This window comes from Macaca fascicularis, chromosome 9, assembly GCF_037993035.2.
Source record: "Macaca fascicularis isolate 582-1 chromosome 9, T2T-MFA8v1.1".
Taxonomy (NCBI): domain Eukaryota; kingdom Metazoa; phylum Chordata; class Mammalia; order Primates; family Cercopithecidae; genus Macaca; species Macaca fascicularis.
The window spans coordinates 84772249-84790357 of record NC_088383.1 but is presented as its reverse complement, the minus strand read 5'-3'; the positions used below and the strand labels follow the sequence as shown (position 1 = coordinate 84790357).

Below are 18109 nucleotides of genomic sequence, written 5' to 3'. Positions count from 1 at the left end.
GGACACTCTAAGTCTAGTCTAGACTACAAGTCTAGTCTAGTCTTGACCCTAACTTCAGGAAGCCAAGATGGTGTTGTCCCCCTTGAAAGTATAAAATTGAGGCCCAGTGAGATAAAACATAAAGTATAAAATTGAGACCCAGTTAGATAAAATATAAAGTATAAACTGAGAACCAGTCAAAGGATGTGAGTAGACACTTTTCAGAAGAAGACATATATGTGGCTAACAATCATATGAAAAAAAAGCTCAACATCACTGATCATCAGAGAAATGCAAATCAAAACCACAATCAGACACCATCTCACACCAGTCAGGGTGGCCATTACTAAAAAGTCAAAAAATAGCAGATGCTGGCAAGGTTGCAGAGAAAAAGGAACACTTGTATATTGTATACTGTTGGTGGGAGTATAAATTAGTTCAACCACTGTGAAAGACAGTATGGCAATTCTCCAAAGACCTAAACACAGAAATACCATTCCACTCAGCAGTTGCATTACTGGGTATATTCCCAAAGGAATATAAATCATTCTATCATAAAGCCACATGCATGCATATGTTCATTGCAGCACTACTCATAATAGCAAAGACATGGAATCAACCTAAAGGACCAACAGTGGTAGACTGGATAAAGAAATCTGGTACATTTATACCATGGAATACTATGCAGCCACAAAAAGGAACAAGATCACATCATTTGCAGGAAAACAAATGGAGCTGGAGGCCATTATCTTTAGTAAACTAATGCAGGAACTGAAAAACCAAATACCGCCTGTTCTCACTGATAAGTGGGAGCTAAATGGTGAGAACACGTGGACACAGAGGGGAACAATACACACAGGGGCCTATCAGAGGGTGAAGGGTGGGAGGAGGGAGAGGATCAGGAAAAATAATGAATGGGTACTAGGCTTAATACCCAGGAGATGAAATAATCTGTACAACAAAGCCCTATGACATGAGTTTACCTGTATAACAAACCTGTACATATACCCCTAAACTTCAAAGCTGAATTAAAAATAAATAAACAAGGTAGATAGATAGATAGATAGATAGATAGATAGATAGATAGATAGATAGATAGATGGATAGATAGATGGATAGATAGATGGATAGATAGATTACCCCCAAAAAACGAGGCCCAGTGAGATAAAACACACGTAGGTGATGAGTGAAGCTCTGGCCTCCTGTCTCCATGTATGAACTTCCCCAAACATCAGCCATTCCCATGCTACCTTCAGAAATCATGCCATAGCTAAGTGCCACCTGCTGTATTATTTATTTAATCATTTTAATATTGAATAACTTTTTAAACTGAACTTAAACTTAACCTTCTCCTAAGCAATAACAGCTGTGAACTCACAGGTTTGATGTGCTAATTATTTTCCTGTAACACATTAAAATAACTATTAAAATATTTTTAAATATGTTTATATACCCCTAAGATCACTTATGTCCCACCACTGATGCCCATATTGAGCTCAAGATGGTAAATTCTGCCACCTGCTGCCTCCACAGAGTGTGGCTCACCTGTGTCACTGTAAGGATGTTAATTCCTTTATCATTTCTCCCATTCTTCCTTTATCCGTAATCCATACTCAAACCAGTGTCTAATTTTTACTCAGAGCTGCTTCAGGAAATAATTTAACAGCTCTGCCTTCTCTGTATTTCCTTTTTGGATGTTTACCTCATCTGAACAGCCACAACTATGACAGGAGAGTCCCCACATTATTAGTCCCTTGTCACAAAACTGATACCAGGAATTCATTTCTCCAGCCTCTCTTTCAGCTAGGGCACAGCATTTAATCCAGATTCTGTTCATCTGATGATCCCACTTGAGATTTTGAATTCAATTGTTGGTTACAAAAAGAAGAGCCACCTGGAGTTCATCTGTAGAAGGCAGTAGATATATTCAGTCTATTTCGTCATCAAGTTCACAATCCAGTGTGCTCCAAATGGGTGTTTTTAGACAATTGCAATATGGTGAGATAAATACTCTAATTAGAGCACATACAAAGCACCCCATGCAGAGGTTTACAGGGAAAGTATCAGGGTAGTCATGCTTGAGTTGATTCATGAAGAAAAGAGATTCCCAAGCAGATAAGAAAGTAGGTAGCTCAATAATGATTAACTATTATTGTAATCATTCTTGCCAGATTAGAGTCAGACAGACCTGGATTCAACTCACAGACCCATTAGGAAGGTCAGTTTGCTCACCTATAATCTTGCTCCATTTGAGCTATTTCTCTTCCCACCTCTATTTTTTATTAGAATGGCCTCTCCACTCCCATTCTAGAAAAATCTAAGATTGGACTTTGGATTGCATTCTTGGAAAAATTATAAAATCTGGTTATTTAAATTTTCCTTGAAACACTGCCTCTTCTGTGAAGCTACTATTTATCCCAAAGATACAATCTTCCCTCCTTCAAACTTCTATTTAAGCTGATCTTGACCTCTCTTGTACACACTCATACCCTTGCCACTTCATAATGCCTGGCTCATAGATGGTACCTGCTTGCTGAACTAAATTAAACTGCCCCCATTCTCTCCTCTGTTGCTCAGTCTTAATGCCTGCTCTTCTATTTTTTTAAATTCTTGCTATCTGCCTAGATAGGATTATGACCACTATAAGACTCTGACTTAAAAAAAAAAAAAAAAAAGAAAAAAAAGAAAAAAAAAAAAAACACTTGTCTAACTCTCCGGGCAATTAAACTACTATTATGCCTCTGATCTTGAGATTCTAGCTATGTCTTCACCATTGGCGAGTCCCTTTCCAAAATTTCCTTCCTCCCTTTACGAGATATGTATTTTCTGAGCCCCTTTATCTACCTATATGTGGTCACAGGCACTTGGCATACATCAATGCATAGGAGAGACCTCATCCCTAGTCCTTGATCTCAAATGGCTTACCTTCCAATCTAGGAGACAGTCAATAAACAAATAACACAAAAAAAATGACAACTATAATGATGCTACAAAGGAAAAATACAGACAGTGTTATCCTAGGCCCAGATTGTTTCTTGTCTTGCCTCACCTAACCTCTCCTCCTGCCTTTTCATCCTCTACATCCTTACCCCAATTTCTGTATGTACAGATTCTTATCCCATAAGGTCTATTTCCAATATCACCTTATCATGAAGTTAAGATAAGTTAGAGAAAGAAGTGTGTGCAGTGGTAAGCCTACAGATAGAGTTTTACATACATCTTCTCACCCTTGCTATAAGCTCCTGAGGGCACAGCCTCAAATACTGCATGATAATGCTTACAATGCCACCTAACACAAAGCCAGGAAAGGAAGTAATCAGTAACTCTTCATGAAATGAACAAAGAATCCTCTTCCTTGTCCTGACAGACTGCACTTGAAGAGCTCTGGCTACAAAGGGTGATGCATCATCCACATTCCTTGCAGGAAATCCTGTTGTTTCTGTCTTCATTCAGGCATATAGCTTTACCCCAAAGGAAAGGACGCACTCACCAGGCAGCAAAGACAAGAACTTAGAACACTCTTCATCATGATCCCCATGGTAACTAAGGCTGTGCACAAAGGAATCAGCCATGAGAGTATCTTAATCCAGAAAGGCTGAGTGTTTTTTCTCATATTGATAATTCTGTTATTGTGGCCATAATAAATGGTTACCTAGATCACAGGCTGCTAAATGGTATTCTAAATTTCTAAACCCATCATTCTGTCATACATTTACCATGAATGTAAAGTATGATTTACCAACAGAACATCTGAGGTTGTTGATGAGAGCCTTGGATCAGGTCAACACTTACTACTGTTGGTAAATAAACAGAAACTTACAGAACTTTAGACTGGAAGGTACACACACTTACTCCTCTGTTCTCACAAAGCTTGCTACTTTCCACCATATATTTGGTTTTTATCTTAGGTGCCATGCGTAAACAATGCCATGTGCACTGCTGTGAGGAGTGGTGAATATGCATGCTTCTGTTTGTTTGGGGAATATAAGAGCTGTGGGGTTTTAATTACCCTGAGCTGGTAGAGATCAATTAGAAAAACAAACATATTAGTAAACTACCAAGAGCTCTTTTGCTGCCAGAGGATTGTAACTTGAAATCATAGCACTCTAGAGCTTTAGAGCTGAAAGAAATGGCAGAGATCAGGAAGGCCAAGCCCTTCATTTTGCAGATAGGAAAGCTGAACCCCAAAGAGGCAAAATAGCTTGCAGAGTGGTTAAGAGCTTGTGTTCTGCTATCAGACAGACTTTGCTCAAATTTCAGGTCCACGATGTACCAAACTACCTTGACAAGTCACTCAACTTTTTTTGACCTCAGGGTCCTCATCCGAAGAACAGGGACAATGACAGACTTGTAAAGAATAAGTGAGATAATGGATACAAGGTGCTTAGCACAGTACCTGACCTAGTAAACAATCAATAGGGCTAATTTTTATCATTATTATTATTATCATCATTGCAGTCTAAAGTCACATGGATTATTAGTGACATTACTTTTACTTAAACAAATACTCCCTTACACATATCTGGGTTTATTTTAATACAAAACAAAAAATAAGTCTTGTCCCAATAATCATATGGTCCAAATTAGTTTCCAAATCAAGTTTTACATTAATTCTACATTTTCAAGGGTTTATTGAATCTTCTAGTAATCACATATTCAACCTTGTCACAGCTCTAGAAACATAGTTCACTTAGCATAAATATATTCTCATCCTAAATGTGTATTCACTCAAGAACTATTAGTGACTCACCAAGATGTTTGACTTTGAAGAGTGCAGAATCTCTTAGGATATTTGACTAGAATTTTTTTGCCCTTTCCAAAGGCCCCAAATTAACAAAATACAGTACTTTTTGTGGCTTGATCTAAATTGATAATTTATAATCCATGACTCAGAAAAAGACTACTTCAGAGCATGACATGCAAATGCAGAATTCACAGCTGTTTTTTTAAAATCAAGGCCCTTTTTCCTTGACTGCATTTACTATAATTAGAAGATTGGACATTCTCACAAGGGGTTGCAAACACACCATTGGCGATGTCACATGTGAGATGCCAGAGAAAAGATTAATACTTTTCTGCTGAGTGGCTAGAAGCTGTTAGTCCCCAACACAGCTTGCTGTCTAAATAAAATGAGGTTCCAGAGAAGGGAAATATCAGGAATTTGAATGATGAATAATACTAAAGAAAAGAGAAGGCTCTACTCATACCACATTCTCCGTGGGGTGGTAGGTGATAAGAATGGAAGGACCATGTGACCATCTAGTCTAGAATAATATGGTATTTTCAGGGCCAGATGCAAGTTTTGATGAGCCCAAAATTTACATAATTGGTGGGGTTGGGGGCTCTTTAAGTTAAAAAATGCAAAATTATAAATAAGTATTAATGAGGCCCCTCCCGAGGTCCTAGAAAAGGCCCTGGAAAGTGAGGGATCCCTGAAGGTTTTTTATTTATTTATTTATTTATTTGTTTGTTTATTTATTTATTTATTTTGAGACAGGGTTTCACTCTTGTTGCCTAGGCTGGAGTGCAATGGTGCAATCTCGGCTCACCACAATGTCCACCTCCTGGGTTCAAGCAATTCTCCTGCCTCAGCCTCCCAAGTAGCTGGGATTACAGGTGCCTGCCACCACGCCTGGCTAATTTTTGTATTTTTAGTAGAGAGAGGGTTTTACCATGTTGGCCAGGCTGGTCCCAAACTCCTGACCTCAGGTGATCCACCCACCTTGGCCTCCCTAAGTGCTGGGATTACAGGCGTGAGTCACCATGCCCAACCAGGGTCCCTGAAGTTTAAACTTAATAACTGCATGATTAATTCACTCTTTGATGCTTGATAGTTTATAGACCATTTTCACATAGGTCAAATTTAACAGATAAATGAAGAGTCTAAGTTATAGTGGAACCCTGGTTTGACCTGGATGGACCCTTTATAGCTGTATCACCTTAGGCAAGTGTTGTAAACTCTCTGATCCTCAGTTTCCCCAACTATAAAAGAGAAAAATAATATCTCCCATACCTAGTCATGCAATTTTCTTAAAAATCCATGTAATGCACTTTAAGAGGTACCCAGCATATGGTAAGAGCTCAATAAATAGTATTATTTTTGCAATTTCCTACACTATCTCATTCAATCCACATCTTAACTCTGTGAATATTTGCTCAGAAAATAAGATGTTTCCTCTTTAAGGTCAACCCTTGATTATCTGGGAATTATTATTCTTTGAGTCCATGTCTATTGTTTCTCTTTTCTAATGCCTATCTTGACTTCTTGTCTATTTTATCCCAGAATGAGTACAGGACAGGAAAAAAAAATGAAATTCAAATCAACAGCCCTGGATGAAAAAAATATGTTAGCAGTCCAACCACTTACTCCCCTTTCCCCAGACCTGCTGTTTTGTGCCAGCTGTTGCCTCCCCATAACGGCCATGACCATGGGCAGTGGAGACCACGGGGACAGGGGTGTGCAATGACGGTCCTGGACTAGCCACTAACTCTTGAGGACAGACACTTCACCTGCTTCCCTTTAAGAAGATGGAACATAAGTTTAAGGGCATGCTTGGTTCTGTTCTTTCTCCTGAAAATTCAGATGATGCCTTCAATTTTATAAAGAAGAGGGTCATTTTTTTCATGGAGAAGAACAGCCGTACTTCCTAGGAGAGAGAACCTCACAGTCCTGACTGCAGGCAAGAACAAGCTTCAGCTCTGACATCAAATAGCGGGGAGTGGAATTCAGGTTCCACTACTTACTACTGGTGGGACCTCAGGCAAGTTCTTTTCAGAAGACACTACTAGCACCTACCTCACAGGGTTACTGTGAGGATTAAATAAAATATTCAGGTAAAGCACATACTATAGTGCATGGGAGGTTATATATGTTTAATTCGTGCTAGGGATTGATTATGACAATAATAAATGTTAAAATTACATAAAATTATTTAAATTGTTGCATATTATAAAAAATAAAAATTATTATTATTTCCTAAAGCTATGAAAGTTCTGAGTAATAATATATTGTCATCACCTTTTAACAACTGTCAGACAGCAATATCAACCAAACTTTGAAACAAGAATGTAACAGAGTTAAGGAAGAAGCCCCAAAGAAACCCAAAGTATTCAGTTGTTTCTTACATTAAAAAGAGTTGGAACGTATTTAAAGGAGTGAAGGGCCTTCGGAGGGCAGAGAGGTTTTGTCTTACGTGCCAAGACAAGTTCTGGCCACCTGGTACTCTCTCATAGGGAGAATGTTGAGGCTACATCCAGGCGTAGCAGGAAGAAGTACTGTGATCTATTAGTAATGTCTGCCAAGGACATGCGGCACAGGGTCTAGTGACATTTACTATATAACTGCTATCTCTGGATTCTCTTCTGGAACTCAGATCATTTTTCCAGGCTCTGCCACTAGAAAAGGTACAAGAGCATTATTTTAGGTAACCAATGACCTCAATCTTCAGAAGCAAGAAAATCTTACTATTTATTTAAATGTAGATAAATATGTATTAGTAATAAGTCTACCAAAAAATTGCCCAGGAGTGAAAGGGAACCTGTAAGTGGTGGCCTGTTTCTCTTTCTATTGCTTTATTATATACTATTTGCACTGTTTCTCAAATTCTCTTTAATCTCTGCATTTCTCCACAGTCAAAATCTTCATGTTAATTCTCTGTTGAGCAGGAAAACAAACAAACAAACAAAAAACCCTGCTGATTTCTAACATAATACTTTAAAACAGATGCTGTTTATGTTACTTCCGCATTACATACCTAGCACTTGGAACTACTTTTGGTATAGCAAAGGTGCTCAATAAGTGCTTTTAATGAATTAATCGGATGTATTTTATGTCATCTCCCTCTTAGGATGTGAGCTTCTGTAAGACAAATATGGTGTATTACTCATTATTTGCTCCTTTGCCCTCATTCCCTAAGTGATTGGCACAGTATCCAGTACATGGTAAGGGCTCTATAAATATTTGTTAAATGAATGAAGTATTAATGACAGTACTGCCAACTTTCATAGCCTCAAATGTCTTCTGCTATTGGTTAAGGCCTCTTGCTACATAAATCTTTCATATCAGTGCATTACAGTATTTGAGAATATTTCATTTGAAGAGCTCACCAGAGAATATTTCCCATAAAAAGGAACAGCCCCCTATATTACCTTACTACTCACTAATTTCATAAGAAGTGCTGTTTGCTAAATTCCTCCACCCTGCTTTTGCCTTGTTTTGCACTTTCGCTGCTATCTGCTTTGCTCCCAAAGCAGCCCCTCATACTTTGGGAACCACAGGGAGACATCAGTGAACCGAGACTTTTTCCTCATGAAACACTTGCCTTCTAAAGCAAAGTCTTTCTTCTCCATTGTCCCACTGTAGCAAATCTCTCCCCACCTTCTGCAGTGCCCTTTTTGTCTGAAGGAATTTCCATTTACCACATCCAGTAAATACCTTTAGTGATCAATGACTCGGCACCTGACTTTTAACACTCAATCAAGACGCGCTATGTTTCCATCATGTGATGGTTAAATTTAACTTAAAACAAAGAGATTTCTTCACACTCATTCCATTTTGCTTCAGTTTCCAAGGCAATTTGTGTTTGTGCAGAAACCAAATGTGCTCTCTGGAGACAGATGGAGATTGGTTTATTCTACAGGTGCCTGCCTACTACCTACCTACCTGCTCATCTCTCTAGTCTTAATCTGTTTTCCTTCCATATGAACACTTTTTCTTTAGTTTAAATTTTTATCTTATTTTATTGCATTTATCTTTGTAAGCCACCTTGAATCTATTTGGAATAAGGTGGTATTACGATTCAATGAATATAAAAATAAATTCATATGCCTTATATTCATATTCATATAGCTCCTGCCCCCTGATGCTTAGAGTCTTCCTAGAAAAATAAGACTGACTTACTTGAGGAAATATGCGAGGGAGTGATTGGCAGACAGCAGCAGGAAGGTAGACAACAGACTTCTATAGAAAGCTACATTTGAAGGGACTTTCAAAATTATCCAGTGGAGGCTGTGTGTCCTATACCTGAGTACTTAGTGGCAGAATCAAAACAAGTCCTCATCTAACTCCAAACCTTATGCTTGCTTGATGCCCTCAGCCCCTCAGTGCTTGCCTAATAGTAAGGCAAATGTATATAGTAGTCCATTTAGGAAGATCCCTCAACAAATATGAAATAATTTGTCATTATTGAGCAAATGTCAATGTCCTCAAAGGGTCACCCAAGCAAATATCTGCTCTTAATCATAAACTCGTTTTCAACATTTTTCTCCAAGTCTAAGGAAACTTAAGTAACAATCTTGATTGACTGAAAGACTCTCTATCTTGATTCTGAATCAATTAAATTTAATTTTTAAAAATACTCATCTCTGGCCAGGCGCAATAGCTCACGCCTGTACTCCCAGCGCTTTGTGGGGCCAAGATGGGCGGATTATCTGAGGTCAGGAGTTTGAGAACTGCCTGGCCAACATGGTGAAACCCCGTCACTATGAAAAGTACAAAAATTAGCCAGTCATGGTGGTGGGTGTCTGTAATCCCAGCTACTCAAGAGGCTGAGGCAGGAGGATCCCTTGAACCCGGGAGGCGGAGGTTGCAGTGAGCTGAGATCGCGCCATTGCACTCCAACCTGGGTTACGAGAGTGAGACTCCATCTTAGGAAAATAAATAAATAAATAAATGCTCATCTCTCTCTAAGAAGTATTTGAAGCAGATTATGGGAGGAAAAGAAAAAAATTAATAAAATTGGAACTAAAAAGGTGATGCAGCCTGGAAAACATAAGAAAGTACTTTGATGGTAAGTGACGATAGCTATTATCTTTGCACCTTAAAGCTAGCTCTGAGCTTCCTGGAAATCCAATCAAAAAAGGAAACACAATTAGTTGCACAGTTCTGTCTAGCTGAAGAACAGAATCATATCTTCTCAGGAAAAAAGAATTATTCTTATGTCAAATTCTGAGATCATTTTCTCATAAGAAACGATATATAGGGAGATGTAATAAATAATATTTTCAATAATAATTCTCAGCTAAAACAGCAAAATCTAGAAAGCATTTTCAATTATAACAAAGAGATCAATGCTTTGTCTTAAATTACATGAAGATTATTCTGTGGGAGACCCAGCAATCAACTTGATCAATTTTAAAAAATAGGTAATCTAGAGAAATGAGGAGATTACATGAGCCTTAAATTATCTTCTCTCAATTTTTCTCTCTTCCAGGTACTTGACAGGTTGTAGCTATTACACAGTTTCAAGACCTTACTGTAGCAAGAACACAGAGGGCAGTTATCCTGAAAACTGTTGAGTGCAGAGTTAAAACTATGACAACATATAAGCAGATATTAAATTTGACATTGCCTCATGCAAACTATTAAAGCGTTCCTGCCTGAGTGGAAGGCCTCCACTTAGAGACTGGCTAAACTTCCTAGTCAGGAGCAAAGTTTAACAGCCTCAAGTTACCTTACTGAGGGTTTACTCCATTATCTCATTTGTCAAAAAGGGAATAAGAATTACCCACTCACAAGGTGGTCAGTGGAGAGTGATTGTGATAACATGCGAGCACACTTGGCCCCTCGTTCATTCTCAATAACATGTTTGTTACATGTGTTAGTAAGTGAATAAGTTTCCATTGGTATTATAGATTCCCACTGAATGTTGAATATTCATCACTCTAAAAACCTCACAGACTGGGCACGGTGGCTCACGCCTGTAATCCCAGCACTTTGGAAGGCCAAGGCGGGCGGATCACGAGGTCAGGAGTTCAATGCCAGCCTGGCCAATATGGAGAAACCCCGTCTCTACTAAAAGTACAAAAATTAGCTGGGCGTAGTGGCGTGTGCCTATAGTCCCAGCTACTCAAGAGGCTGAAGCGGAAGAATCGCTTGAACCCAGGAGGCGGGGCTGCAGTGAGCGGGGATCGTGCCACTGCGCTGCAGCCTGGGCGACAGAGTGAGACTCCGTCTCAAAAAAAAAAAAAAAAAAAAAAAACCCTCACAAAACCAGCCGTTAAAGGACTTATGTTCTCTCTCCTTATAACCTATGATTGTATCACATTTCCCATGATGTAGTGTAGGAATCAGCAAACTACAGCCCTTGAGCCAAATCCAGAGTGCTGCCTGTTTTTGTAAATAAAGTTTTATTGGAGTACAACCATGCTCACTCACTTACACGTTGTCTGTGGCTGCGTTCCTAATTTAACAGCAAGGTTGGATAGTTACAACAGAGCTAACATGGCCTGAAAACCCTAAAATATTTACCAGCTGGCCCTTTATAGAAAAAATTTGCTGACCATAGAGCACATGTCCTCTGAGATGCCATATACATCATTTCAAACTCAGTACTTCCCAAACTAAGACTTCCATCTGCTCATGTGTGTACATGCACATGCACACACAGACCCCTCAATCCCCACCTTTCCCTTCTGAACTTTACAGTCAATCAAGGTCCCTGCTGTTAATGCTGTCATCTTCTGAATCCATTTGTCATCAAATCCTACCATCTTCTTTTCCTTTAGAAACTCTCCCAGCCTTTCTATTCCCCTCTCACTATAGCCCAGATTCCAATTACTTTCCCTGACTCTACTGACATCTTCTTTCAATCCATCCTCTATGACACTGTCTGTGTCATTGTTCCAAAATGCCATTTTTACAGTATTACAATGCAATTCAAAAACCTACGGTGGCTCTGACTTGCCTTCCACACCAAGTCTGAATTTGCTGTGCTTGGCTTTAAAAGTAATCACAGTCTGTCTCCATAGTTTCTGTCAAACTCCAGGTCCCACCCCTTCCAGATCTACTCTGGGCACTCTGGTCTGGCCCATCTCCATTAGCACCCAGCTTGCTAAATCTTACCTGTGTTGTTCACTCCCACCATGGCTTCTGTTACAGGTTGAACTGTGTCCCCTCCCCAAAATTCATATGTTGAAGTCTGAACCCCCAATACCTTGGAATATGACCTTATTTGGAAATAGGATCATTGCAGATGTTATTAGTGAAGCTAAGATGAGGTCATTTGGGAGTAGGGTGGGCCTTACAAGTATCCTCATAAAAAGGGGAAAGTTGAAACCAGAGACACAAGGTGAACACCACATGGTTCTCAAAGCAAATGTCTAAGTGATACATCTACAATCCAAGGAAAACTCAAGATGGCCAAAGATGGCCAGCAAATCACCAGAGACATGGAACAGATCCTCCCTCACAGCCTGCAAAAGGAATCAACCCCACTGACACCTTCATCTCAAACTTCTGGCCTCCAGAAACGTGAGACAGTAAATGCCTGTTGCGTAGGGCACCCAGTATTCGGGGCTTCATGACAGCAGCCCTGGGAAACAAATGCAGCCCCCGACCTGACCAAGGCTCAGGCGGCTTTCTAGAGGAAAGGTGGCTCTGAAGGCTGTGTGAGATGCGCCTGTGCAGAGAAAGAGATGAGGACAGCTGCAAACAGCAAGGGAACAATTAATAAGCCCAGCAAACTGGCCTGCGTCCTCCTGTCCAAAAGGAAGCCAAGCCTGCTTCCTCGAAAGTCTGCAAGGCGTTTCCCCGCTTCATACCACTCCTAGTTGGTCAGAGGGAGAGCAGGAGTGAGGGAAGCTGAGATAAGAAAATTGACTCCAGGATCTGTCTTCAGTGAGCTGCTTTTGGATGTCTACTCTTCCCTTCCTGTCCTTTTCTTGCTGAAAACTTAAGCCCCAACTTTTGTAAATGGCATGAGCCAAGCGAATCCTCTTCAGGACTCTGTTGTCATGCCCTCCCTCTGCTTCTGTTCTGGAAGTCTCGCCTTCCGGCTGGAGAGTCCACAGTCCCTGAACAAAGGCTGCCTGCAAGAGGCTGCCAAGACCTGTGCATTGTCCAGGAACTTCAAGGAGGCTCAGTTGGGACCTACCAAATCAGCAGGAGACATCTTTCAGAGAATGTGGCCCAGGAGACTCATGAGAGGCCGAGGACAGCTCTGCAGCTCTGTTTGGCTCTGACATGCAAGCCATGTGACTCTGGCCGGTTGTCAGTGAGAAAATGAACCCCCTCCAAGTCACTGGATTCCAGGAGGCCAAAGGCCAAACCAACCCTTCCGCCACCAGGTCACAGACTGTGCGTCTGTGAGCTCATTACCCCTTTCCCCAGAGATATGAGTGGTTTGGTAAACTCCTTATCTCAAATGAGGCAAGGTAAACAATGATCATATTTCTTGATCCCAGGGAAAAAAGAGGCACAAGTGCTGAAGTGAAGACACGACTGATTAGGTGGAGGGAAAAACTGGGCTGGCTTCAGGGGCGTGCGACCTGAACACAGAGCCCAACACCTGGTTTAATCCTCTGCTCCTGCCATCTGAAATTCTTAGGAACTGTTGAACAAGGGGTCTTGAATTTTCATTTTGCTCTGAATCCTGAAAACTTTGTAACCATCTCTAGGTAGGGGTGTGTGTGTGTGTGTGTGTGTGTGTGTGTGTGTGTGTGTGTTCATCCAGAGGGTGGCTTGAAAATGAGTGATGAGCTGAGAAGGAATAGCTCAATTTCAAACCTGAGTAGAGGATATGAGAAGTAGCTGACTCCTGTTACTTGCAGTAGTTAGCTTCTACAAAGCTGTCACACACACTGAGTTAGGGAATACTGAGCCATGGCTCCTAGAGGAAATACAAGGCTCAGTTCCTGTGAGCCTCTAGTCACAACAATTTCATCAGTCTATCAACACATAACCTTCTTTTATATGTGTTTCTGTTTAAAGATATTATTTATAAAATATATGATATATAATATGCATTATATTATATACTATAATACATATATTTATATTATATCATTATATATATTGTTTATATTATATTTTTACTATATATTATTTATATTATATTCTATATATAATGTCACAATATAGTGTATAATTATTCTATATATAGTATTAGTAGTATTGTAGTATTATATACTGTATGTATAGTATATAATTAATACTATATATTATTTATATTATATACTATATATACATTACATAGCATATGTAGTATATAATCAGTACTATATTAAGTATATTAAATACTATATATTATGTACTATATTTATTTAACTAGGATGAGGAGCCTACGATTCCATTTCTGTCACTGCTGTGTGACATCTAGCAAGTTGTTTATCCTCCCTGTCTGTTGGTTTTCCCTTCTTTGTCTGCTGAATTTCTATTCAGCCTTCAAGAGAAAGGTGGAAACAGGCTGAATGTGGCAAACCACCACCTCCTCCATGAGGATTTTCCAATAACTTCAGTTAGAAGTGAATTGTTTCTTTCTTCTAAATATCCCTCAGAATTTTGCCTATTCTTCCATTATAATGATAATTTAATCATGCTTTATTGTAATTCTTTGCTGATCTTCTATTACTCCTATAAGTATATTTGAAGATCTGTAAGGACAGGGATTACATCTTATTCACTTTTATATGCAAACACTACTGAGCCCACTTTTTCATAATGCAGGTGCTGAATAGTGACTTAACTTGAAATGACAACAATAAGCCTGGCCTTATCTACCATCGTGGCTTTCATTTTTTGCATTTTTTACTGTGGTAAAATACACATAATATAAAAGTTGCTGTTAGTAACATGTAGTACATTCACAATGTTGTGCAAGCATTGCAGAACATTTCATCATTCCAAAAGGAAACCCTGTACCCATTAAGCTGTCCCTCCCCATTGTCCCCATCCCCCAGATCTTGGCTACCACTCATCTGTCCTCTGCCTCTATAAATAAGCCTACTCTGAATATTTCATATAAATGGAATTATGCAATATGCGGCCCTTTGTATCTGGCTTCTTTCACTCAGCCTAACGTTTATGAGGTTAATCCATGTTGTACCATACATCAGTACTTCATTACTTTTTATGGCTGAGTAACATTCCATTGTATATGGCTATACCACATTTTGTTTGTCCATTCCTCAGTTGATGGGCATTTGGGTTGTTCCCACATTTGGACTTTTGTGAATAATATACCATAATATTTCAATGATTCACTATAGAAATATTAGTAATAATAATGTTTTAAATATACAGGTAGAATGCATGTTTACTTGTGCTCCACCCCCTACTAGACTGTAAAGTCCGGAGGGCAGGGACTTTGCCTTCTTCCTTGTAAATTCCCCAGGGCCTTGGCTACTGTCTGACACAGAATACACGCTCAGTACTTCTGTTGCCTGATGAATGATTTCTGCTTAGAAGATTGACTGCCAATCACAATAGATATGAAACATAGCAAAAGTCACTCTTATATAATCATACAATGTTAGATTTTGAAGGGATCCAATTCAAGATCATCATTCAATATTCTTGGGCCCATTACTTCCCAGCTGTGTAACTTGGGCAGGTTCCTTAATCTGTTACTCTCATTCCTTCTCTATAAGGAATCTTGTAGAAGCATGACCTACCTCAGATGATTTTTTTGGTGATTAAGCGGCTTAGTGTATATTCAACACTTATTGGGCATGAAATTTAAGACCAAAAGGGTAAGCAAATTACTCCCAAGATTGCCCAGCTAGTTAAAAACAGAGCTGGAACTGGAACCCATATCTCTTAGGTTTCCCGTCTTCCAAAATAGTTGTTTGATGGCTGCTCAGAAATTGATGGAGAACAAAGTTTTCTTCTGCAAGGATACCAGCACAACTTAAATATGTTTTTAGGGGCAAACATCTCCTTCCCCTTACAGGTGGCCTCTAAGCACCAGCCTCTTTACCTCCTTCTAGCTTCCAAATCTTCCAATCTTTGAATGTCTACTACTCAAAGCAATTTTTCCCAAAGTATATTCCTCAGAGGATTCACTTACGTCCAGGGTAATTTCTAGGTTTAAAAAAAAGGAGGATGACCAACTGACATGATAAGAATTATGAAGGTAGTGTTTGAGTAACAGAATAAAATGTTTGGAATATTTCTCTAGGGTAATAATGACATATTTCGTTTTTTAAAAATTGGCTTGGAGAATGTTTTTATTTTTAAAAAAATTATTCCTTAGCCAAATATATTTGAGAAATAAGACATCTCTTAGAAAGGGACTGTGCAAATTAGCATATAGAGGTTACTAAGGAGTTTTGCATCTAGACACTTTTTAACCCAGCAGTTCCAAAGCATAATGAAATATGAAAACATTTCTCAGCACAATACTTATTACGACCCTTGGAATGCCACAAAACACATTTTGAGAAACACCGGAAGTGATTTTTACCCCAGGCATCAAATGGAAGGGGCATATGTTAACGCAAGCTCTATGAGAGCAGGTTTTTCTAGGTTTTTTACTGCTTAGGGCAGTACCTGGCATGCAGTAGAGATTAACTGAATATTTGTTGAAGAAATAAATATATGCTCATGGAAACAGCAACTTGGGATTTGGGACATCAGCCACTGGTAGAGAAGAAGCCAGCACATCAGCTTGTGGGTCTCTGGTCTGGTTGTTCTCAGGCAGAAGGTCCCCATGGAGTTGGCTATCCCAAAAGAAGAAGGCCCCCATCCACCCAGGAAGGGCATCTTACCAACCAAGATGGCAGGTCCCCACCAGAGTAGAACAGGCATGCAATACAGGCCACAGCTGCCTAATTCACAGCTATCAGTATTTCCACGGGTGCCAGTCTTCATGACTTCTACACAAAAATCAGGTTCCCTTACAGATCTAATATGAGTCCATAGGCTTTAAACTGAGCACTCATTAAAGAATAAACTCCACTCCCCTACTCACAGCCAGCCCTCTGGCCTTATCCAGGCGTGGCCAGGAGCACTAGGGAGGAAAAAGGAAGGTAGCTTCAACTTTTCCTGGCAAAGTGGCCTTCCTTTTCAGAACCTTTAGCTCAGCTAAGTGGAGACACCTGGTGTTTGTTGTTGCAACTTCAAGAACAATACATCAAGACTCAAGGCAGAAAATCAGGCTTCTCATAAAAATTGCATCATCACAAAGACAATTCAGGAAGAGAAAATGCAAATGGCAGCCCAACCCACCCCTACAAGACTTTTTTCCCCTCTCAATATTTCTGCCATCTGAATAGCTTTTCTCCGTATTTCTGTCTGTAAAACATGGGGGGAAAAAAAGAAACCAATAGCAAGGCACCTAAAATTTGTGAGAATCCAGAAAAGAGAAGAAATCATCTTTCCTGGTTGCTCCATTTTGTCAGGTGTTAAATCAGAGTGCTAACTTTTGTACAATAACTGTTTGCTAATACTTAACAAGTAGCCTGTGTAACACAGTTCCAAAAAAATTTTTTTTGTTGTTAAGCCTATGCAAGGCCAAAGGAGTATTAAAGTTTCACTACAGAAGAAATATGGCCACTGCCAAGAACTGATTAGTCATAAAATCCGAGGCATTATCATCATCCATCATTGCCTTTCTTTTAATGACTGAACTAAAAAGAGAGACATCAAAGTTTTCAAAATAAGGTTATAAAAATGCTGTACGCAGATGAGGCCTCCAAATATTTTGATAGAACCTGAACAAAAAAAATATAGAAAAATCATTGAAACAAATCACAAAACATATGTTGTTATGTTTTGCTCTAAAAAGCATGAAGTTTATCCAGAACCCTATTATGGTAACTGCTTAGCTTTTCATGCATTCCTAAATTACCATGTAATCTAAAACGTTGTTTTCAGCTGCCCTGTATTGGAAAGTCCCTTAAAATAATCAGGATGATTACAGGCTAGTATTCAGAAAGAAACTTGCTTGTATTATTGTAAATGAAAGTATTATTTATCGGGCAGCCTCCTTTAAAGAAAAAAATAAAAACCCCTATCTCAGAAGCACAGAAATACAATGTATTCAGGAAATACCTAAACCAAGGATTGCATTTTGGGCTCTCTACATTTTCAAACACATGGATAGTTGGTGTAAAAATATGTTCTTTTTCTGCAGGGACTTGACTGTAATTAGTGTGTGCCAAAACTCTCTCACAGAGATTTCATTGTCTTATCTACTTACATCATCTTAATGCGATTTTATTTTACTTTGTCAAAGTCATATTAATGTAAATGTGTTCTTGATAGCAAACAGAGTTCTTTTTTATGCAAAACAGGATTCAGCTGACTCTAATAAAACAGCTTGCAGTCTATTAGACTCTAACAGTAATGTGCTTATTTTGTTTCTCAAATCAAGACTGTGTCAGAAAGCTATAGATGGAGATTTGTCTTGTT

General features: G+C 39.2%; 1 long non-coding RNA gene across 2 annotated transcripts in view; it reads right to left on the bottom strand.

Annotated features, from left to right (window-relative positions):
• LOC102119175 (uncharacterized) overlaps positions 1-12940 on the bottom strand; it is a 149629-nt gene extending 136689 nt beyond the window's left edge. For both annotated transcript variants that reach the window (XR_001493507.4, XR_012417901.1), the window contains exon 1: positions 12852-12940. This is a non-coding gene — a long non-coding RNA (uncharacterized lncRNA). The remainder of the gene's footprint in view (positions 1-12851) is intronic.
• Between the last annotated feature and the right edge of the window lie 5169 nt (positions 12941-18109).